This window comes from Varroa destructor, unplaced genomic scaffold (genome assembly GCF_002443255.2).
Source record: "Varroa destructor unplaced genomic scaffold, Vdes_3.0 BEIS01000004.1, whole genome shotgun sequence".
NCBI lineage: Eukaryota > Metazoa > Arthropoda > Arachnida > Mesostigmata > Varroidae > Varroa > Varroa destructor.
Window position 1 is genome coordinate 30,832,724 of NW_019211457.1, and position 8,569 is coordinate 30,841,292.

An 8,569-nucleotide genomic window follows, 5' to 3' on the forward strand; every position below is an offset into this window, starting at 1 on the left:
CTGGTTATGGCTTGAGATGGGCACGATGGCCGATGTTCATTTGTCCTTTCTATGAAAAAGTTGATACAGGACCCGCAAGCGTACTTTCGTTACGAATATGGTTTTACACTTAGAACAGAATAGAATCTTGAAGTTATCTGTTGAGCCGCATTTGCATATCGTTGAACTAAACACCCAGGAAGCAAAAACTTTAAGAGTAACTAGCTCACTGTTGCTTGCAGGACGAGCCTAACATGACGCTCATCATTGACAGGGTGCATAAGTTCGTCCTCCGCCATGACGATTTCAATCGACATCAAATCTTTGGGAAAGAGTTGCACAGTCAATATTTCTATAGACTGAATTTGCTTCCTTTACATTTGTCTTTATCTTTCTCTCGTTTAGAACATCTGTATAAAAACGAGCAATCTACAAAGCCTTTTTATCTTTTAGCAGGGCTGGTGACTTCCGTTAACATGACGTTAGCGTACGGATAAAACTAGAAATTCGTAGACTTGTAGGCTTTCGTCTGCGATGTAGGCTTATATTCAAAGTATTTTTTTACACTTTTTTTAGCTTCCTTCTCGGCTTAAGGAAGCAATGCCCTAAAAAGGGAAGATCGAACGGAAGCAGTGCTACGCTATACAGAGATACGCCACTTGTTGGCTACCGTCATCTGACCAAATCACACAATCAGACCAAATCGTTTGCCTGCGTGCCTATTCGTGTATTAGTCTAAGGATGCGACTAAGCTCTCCAGTCCGACAGTAAAGGGTTGCTTTTAAATCTTTGTCCTCATTAGCGTAAGAATCATTGCGTTTGGAGCTGTCGCATCGATTGATGAGCCTTTAGGGGCTGTTAACAATCCCGTTTTGCCTCCATAATTGATTGCAATGGCGGTATTGCCTCCTACGTTGCTATAGTGAGCGTCGCCGTCTTTTTTCAAGCGTTTGTTTCATGGGTCTCCTTTCCTCGAGCAGTAAACAGTGTTGTATAGCACAGTAACTAACGGCGCAGATCCTACGACGTTTGCAATCGCGAGACTAGCTTCTCTTTGCCTTGTTGCGCTCCCTCACTCGGTATGCGCCGAACTCCAGCTCCCAAAATGAATTCGCTCGGGAAAATTTCGAAGAGGGCTGCCACTACAATAATTACTGCTCGAGCTACTTCTGTTGTTTGCATTTTGGATTCTGTGATTATGAAGGAAATGAGCAAGCAGGCGGAGAAGTGTCTAGTAGTAGTTCGGTAACGTAGGGCATAGCGTGGTGACAACGACAAACAAGACGTGCAACGTGCATAAAACATGTTCACGTTGCTATGTTCCACACACCATATATATAGTCTGACACGATTCGATTCCATGCATTGTGTTTTGGCAAACGGCTATATGGAAAGCAAAGCGTGCGATCGGAGGGCAGCCGCAGTAGGGTTCTGCTTAGAGGATCCATTTCGGAGCATAGAACCGAGCGAAAAGCTGCTACTGCATCCGGTGCTACATCTACTCATAAACCAATAATGCACATACATAGTCTGTGTGTTTACAGTGATGAGAACAAGTACAAATTCGGAGATAAGAGAAATAGCAACAATTTCGCAGAAGCAGGCCCGACACTCAACCAAAATGTAAGATATCTGTGCAATGTACGATGCATTCTGGCCGACAGGTAAAATAGTAACGCCATAGTTGCATGCAAGTTGTTCCTCCAAACAAGCAAACGACAACAAAGAAATGTCGCGTATTATAAATGCATTTCTTTATCTGTTTTCTCAAAGTAAAACGGCGGAAATGTACTAAATTAAAAAGGATGTGGGTGCAGACCTTTATAATAAAAGTAAAATGAAAGAATACAAAAGCAGAACCGTAATTTATACATAATCTTTCAATAATGGTTCCTACACGTAACAAATTGCTATTGCTATCGAAATATGCGAAGTTACTGTACTTTTAACATATATTCATTTGCCACAGCTGTTTAGCGTGTCTAGCACTTTGAACGACCTTGAAACTACGCGCCAAGAGCAGACGAAATTTTACTAATAAATATATCAAATTTTAGCTATTTATTATTAGAGACTAACTGTGCATTATCAGGGAACGCATAATTTTAGGGGAAACTTGGAGTTTTAATATAACGCTGAAAGTCTTATTCGAAGTTTCTATCTTTCGAAGACGAGAGCAATGATAATCCATTAAAAATCGGTAAAAACATAGCACTGAGGCTCTCAGCAAAGCAATGGTTTGTCACACGTATGCATTTTTATGACTATAAATCGGGAGATGGACGGATATAGAGGTGGTGACTGCGGCTCAGTACTTTAAACAGAAGAACAAGGTGTTATGGTGACTGAAGCTTTTAAACGAAACGGAGTACGAACAACTGCGAGTTTAATATGGATTTCCTCAAAGTACGCGGTATACAATTATAAGGAAAAACACTGAATATGAGGAAAAAATGAACAACTTACAAACCGAATCTATAGTTATTGGAAACACGTATGGTGCACTCTGGAAATAACTAATAGTTAGCAAATATTAGTAGTGAAATTGTGAATGCCGCCGCCATATACGAAGTGTGAATTAGCTTGTGCCCTCCTCTAAAAACAAGTCAGACAACAAACAATCCACCTTGCTAGCAGTGGCGAATAGATTTCTATGTAAGTTGATACAATGAAAACTATGGGCATGTGTAATTATCACATATTATCCGACGTCCGAACTGTCAGTGCTACCATATACCTTAGATCCCTGAAGATTGTCATGGATGGGCGGCACGGTGATCAATAGCTCCCAGTGGAGTTACTGAACGACAACATACGACCTCATCGCTACGCTTCTGGATCTAGAAACACAGAATCGAGCAATGCTCCAGCACCCATAATCCCCAATAATATACGCTATGATTTTGACTGTGTCCATGCATGAAATAGGTGGTGAGGCGTGTTCTATCGTGGATTTTTCAAATAAACTATCGATAATATAAATACATATAGGAATACAAATCATAAGTATAGAGCCGTTGAGAAACTTTTGCACAGGCATCCTATCTATGAATATCATTGTTCTGCCTTACATGGTTTAAAAATTATTTAAGCCTTTTAACCTCCTTTACAGGTCCAATCAACCCACTATATCAGATAACCTTTTGTTAATTAAAGTATTTTTAAATATTAACATATTTTTTTAGCTCCCTGTACAAAAACAATACGAGCTCAACGTAGCTAACAAACGTAAACACATTAAATAAAACGTGCACAATTATAAAAATAGATACGAAGCGGTCAGTGCAATATGACGTGAGTTGAGATTATAGGGGAATTAAATGTCCATGAAAAATGCAAAATAAAATAAATGTTTGAAAAAATAGCCTTTTTGTAGTACTGAGGACGCGTACTTAACAGTAATATAATTGATTTTTTACATAATGGAATATTAACAAAAATATAACAAAATAACTACTATAGAGAGATATAACTTGTCTTATATTGTAAGGGAGGGTTGTGAGGTCTGTTTCATACACGTCCCGCCGATGCGGTAGACCTCCGTAGACGACGGTAGACGGCCTAGACGAATAATCAAAGACGAATCAACATAAAAATATGTAAAAGCAATCATCCAAATTATAACTATAGGGCTATATGATTGTAAAATAGCTTGGAGTTAGAGAACTAAAAGAGATAATGGCTTGAACACAACATCGATCGATACAGACTAGAAGCAGCAGGATTCTTGTTTAGAATAAAAAACGCACTCTATAGCAGATGTTAGGGGCTTTCGTTTGCTTTCGCCTTATTGCCTGGCAGTTGACCAGCCTAGATATTACTTCCAACGAGACCTGCTGGTACACGACTTTCTCCGCTGTTCTACATTTTGGAGTCCTCGAGGCAGCTGTGAGTCTGTGGTAGTGAAAATGGCCGTATGTGTATGGTAGGATCGACTAGTCACTCTTTATGGGACAGCCGCCCATGTTTTGACTGCCCCAGCATCAGCCTAGAACTAACTGATGGCTGTAGCGTGTATGTTTCAAGCTGTTCGATCAACAGACTACACAAATCTTAGACGAACCCAAGTTCTGTTAAACTATTTAACGGCACTATACGCTACATGTAAACAAATCCATAATTTAATTTTTATAATAATAATAATAAGGATAATCATCATTACCATCATTGCAATTGTCTCGCAAATTTTGGCCATACTAAACGGCCATAATGATTAAAATATACATGTTACTATTGTTATTATATCTTAAGTTTCTGCGAAAGAAAAGCGATGATTGTTCTATACTGAGAGCAGCTTGTTTGCTTGGCATCCTCGCGTACAGTTCCCTTCTGCCTAGTACGCACATATTCGGGCAGATAAAAAAAGAACTGTTGCAGATTAACCTTTGGCTCTGCACATACGTACATATCAGTTTGTTTGCATTAAATCGGATACATTGTCGTAATTGCTGTTATCAGATCTGACTCTGCACCACTTCAGTTCTCCCGGGCTTAAAATGCAAACACTTATATGCGTAGCTCAATTGTTTACTTTATTAGGCCCCGTGAGTTGATATTCACTTTGTGTAGTGTGCCTTGTCTGTCGATTTGTGGCTCAAAGCAATCAAGGATTTTTTAGGCTATTTGTATTTTCTGCTTCTTGGTTTATGAACATCTTACGAAAAAGCTTAACTCCTATAGCTTCCATTGCGATTTCTAATTAGGATTTCCGTGAAGTTACCAATTTTGCTTGACGATTATTTGAATGTATACAGTAGACATGAATTTAGGATAAATTGAGAAAGCGTAAATGGGCAGATTTGTTCTTCCCTAAGCCTAAGAAGGACAAACGACGTTTGTGTCGTACTAGCTTTACACAAAAGTGACCATGTGCCAGTTGAGATGGTCCGATTTCCCAAACTTTCCTGCACCCTCATCCAAATCCTACCCTTTTCAAGGTATCAAGCTCGTTGGAAAAAAAACTCTGTCAGCAGCAGTTACTAGTTTCAATGCAGCGAAATAACTTGACTTTCCAGTCAAGATCCCGCAGTTATCCTTAGCTCGGCGTCTTGCACCGATAGCGGCTGACGATGCAAAAGCTATAACCATAGTTCTCGACAAAGAAATGCTTGGCAAGACAGCTTTCGTCTTTCGGATAGCTAACACTGAGTTGCGATAAGCGATCGCATTTAATACGCGGTAGGGAAAACAGGACGAGATAGGGAGTTGGAGCGGACGTTGTCAAATACTATCGCTAAGCGTGGTTGGTCCACGAAATCGTACCGCTTTAAGTTTCAGGTTCTTCAGTCGCTGTCTCTTGTCCAGTGCTCGGTTACAGCAGGCGCAAATAATTTTACTAAAGGGTCGTCCTTCTTGCCTATCCAATCGACTAAAGTAAAATTTTCCGTCCTATTGGTCTTGGAATAAACGTGAAGCCGGACACCGCCCTAACGAGGAGCGAAATTTTTGCGTTTCGTAACAGCATTCGGCTTCGGCTCATAATATTGGTGCGGATATTCAAAATCGTACCGTCATCCTATGCGACATCTATGCGATGTCGTAAAGAGACGTAATACCAAATTAAAGTATCAAAAAAATGAAATATTGCTCATCAACATATTGCTGATTTTGAGCTCGAAATCAGAATCAAAAACAATAAATTTAATAATTGACCATTTGGAGCGCTTGATTTGTGCTTGCTCCCGACACGACTGCTATTTATCAAATAAGTTATGCCACGATTTCGGGTAAAAATGATTATTTAAAAAATTAAATTTACCTGTTAATGGTCTATTGAGTAATTTACGATAGATATGAAAAAACAGAACGCAAAATCCTGATTAACTGCTATAATGGCCATCTTCCATAGTACATACGATCTATATTTCACTATGAAAGCAATTTCCACATAGTGAATTTAATCGAATAGTTGACAAAGTCCATACACTTTGATCGGGCGCAGTATTAGGCGACAAATTTTCTACCATAATTAAGCAACCGACCCAGTGCATTCATGAACTATGGGCATGACCTTATTACTAGAAGGAACAATGATAGGCTGCTTCACTATTGTGGACCTCACAATTCCCCTGCAAAGTAATAGAAGAGCAGCACTATAGTTAACTAATTCGAAGGCAACCCAGAGAAAAAAAAAACATTTTTATTACGATATAAAATTGATAAAACTGAGGCACGGTCGCGTCTTCCGATCTACTAATACCATTAGAATTATTTTAGAAAAGGAAAGTATTTTTTACTGCATGAGTAGCTATAATAAGTAGCAATAATGCTACAATATCGAAGAGCTACATGGGTGTTGTCCTGCTTCTGCGCGGTACGTATACATTTGTGTATATTGGCTTATTTTATCCGTCACCAAAATATTGGTCGGTACACTTTCTAGCAGGTTGTGTATCTCTAATGCTTCGCTTTAATATGTGTCTGTCACGGTAACTAATTAGCTGTGTATCTTTGTAAGTGAAATAGGTGTAAACATAATTGTCGCATTTTTCCTTGTCACTTCGGAATCAGCATATAAATGGCCGCATCGACACAAAGTGCACAACGACATGTGTTTTTTGGCCGAATGATGACCTACAAATAAGGACAGAAATCGGGGTGAATCGGGATGTCGACGACGACGACGACGACGTTGTTACGCCAGTCTGTACCACGTTAATATCCTAATGTTAGAAGAACTCAGATTTCTACAGCAGCGAAGTGGGCCAGGTAAAAAAAAAGTTATCACACTTTCGATAGAAACCAGTTTGTTGTCGATATTCTTCTTTCTAGCTCCGATGGTCTTCATCTTCGCCCGTCTGCTGCTGGTTTTCGATGATCCTTTTCATATGTTCCGTCCACGAAGCGCCCATTGTGTAATTACGTTATCATTCGCCCTGAATATCGCGTCGCAGGGTATACCATAGTCTCTCGCTGCTCCGTCCTGCCCGCCTGCCTGACCCTGCCCTTATTTCTGTTTAATCGTCTCTTAATGCCATCAAAGCCTCGCCTCATTTTGACACTGTTCACATACTACGTCTTCTGCAGCCTTCGATTTTTATCATACGCATGTTACTGGTGTTAATGTACTATCACAGTAGTTGATGTCACTTCCACTTTCCTGTATAACCCATCACATTACCGGAGCTCGGCTCGTTCTCGGTGGTCTATGCGGCGTCGACGTCCTGTAAATGAGACACAATCACATTATGCTTGAAAGATGGACGATACCTCGACGGGTCTGGGTTAGTCTCATCCACGCAACATCACCGTTACCGGGAACGACTAGACTAAATCGACCGACTAATTCGATCCTCTACGAGCTAATGCCTTTCTCTCATCCAAGTCTCCCGAGGTTGCTAATGTAGTTGTCGCTATCGTTGTAATTGTTCTCTTCAGTGTCGCCGACAGTTGGGCTTTTATTAAGGCTGTTATCCATGTTGTTAGGATGGTCATGATCTCGCTGAACGCTGTCTCTGACAAATAAATCACACCTATACACCACACAGTTTTTCATTTATTTTGCCATTCAATCACACCAGACGGAGGAATGTCACAAGCAAACTTGAAGGGACCGGATACGTTTACTGGGCAGCGACGGAACGTCGCTACGTTACGAACAGTAAAAATGAGGTAATAATAATGTCGTTACGAGGTCCCGGTGCATATAGAAACCTTCGTCGGAGCAGATTAAGTAATAGACCCACAACTGAGGTGCGGAATGGAGGCCAGAATAACAGCCACACTAGCGAGCCAGCGAGTGCATTTACGACTGATCGCAACATCACTGCTCTGATTGATAGAAGCGCACTTGTAAGAAAGCTAACTCAAGTACAAACAAAACCAGTCAAAGCTAATTTACAACAGATCGAAAATCGAGTAAAAAAAATCAGGCATATCGACAACACATGTTGTTACGCACATTGTCTACGCACCATTCTGTCGGCTGTGAGGGGTCCATAACGCTGCTCGGCGTTAAAGACCGAATAAATTTGACAATGAATAAATTGAATATGAACTTAAAAAAGAATATTTAGCTTGATTAGAATCAGCTAGGTAGTTGATAAGTGAAATACCACTAGTATGGCACAGGGAACGCCATCAGTGAGCTGACTACAAAACAATTATTTGTTGTGTCGTTCTAACGAATGCTGCTTACCGTTTCAAAACATGTCTAAATACGAATATTTTGAATATGTAATGTTCGGACGATAATAACGGAAGTATCAGGACTCGCTGTTTAGTTCTTTCCTAGAACTCGAAACCAAATTCTATATTGATACTGTTATTATAAAACGATAACCTATCGTTTGTTTCTTATAATAAAAGAAATTGTTAAAATTACATTCGTGGTATATTAGGCTTAAGACCTTTTCCTTTCCACATACGGCTGGCACACATATGAAACCTATAACTTAGGTCGGGCTAATTTAGATCCTCACGTAACCTATACCAATCCTTTTTAGATTTCGCATTTTCCTACTATCTCTCCGCTTGTCGGGTACGCGGTATCATGCTGGTTACCGTGGTATTAAAGCAAAAATAATATGACATCGGCAGAGTAAGTAGCGGTATCGTTGTTCGCAGTTATGTTCGAAATGACTGAATCATC

At 40.0% G+C, this 8,569-nt stretch overlaps 1 long non-coding RNA gene across 1 annotated transcript; it reads left to right on the forward strand.

Moving 5' to 3' along the window:
- Positions 1-237: 237 nt before the first annotated feature.
- LOC147756075 (uncharacterized) lies at positions 238-8,317 on the forward strand. Its single transcript, XR_015326842.1, has 2 exons — positions 238-1,602; positions 2,704-8,317. It is a non-coding gene; the product is annotated as an uncharacterized LOC147756075 (long non-coding RNA).
- Positions 8,318-8,569: the final 252 nt, after the last annotated feature.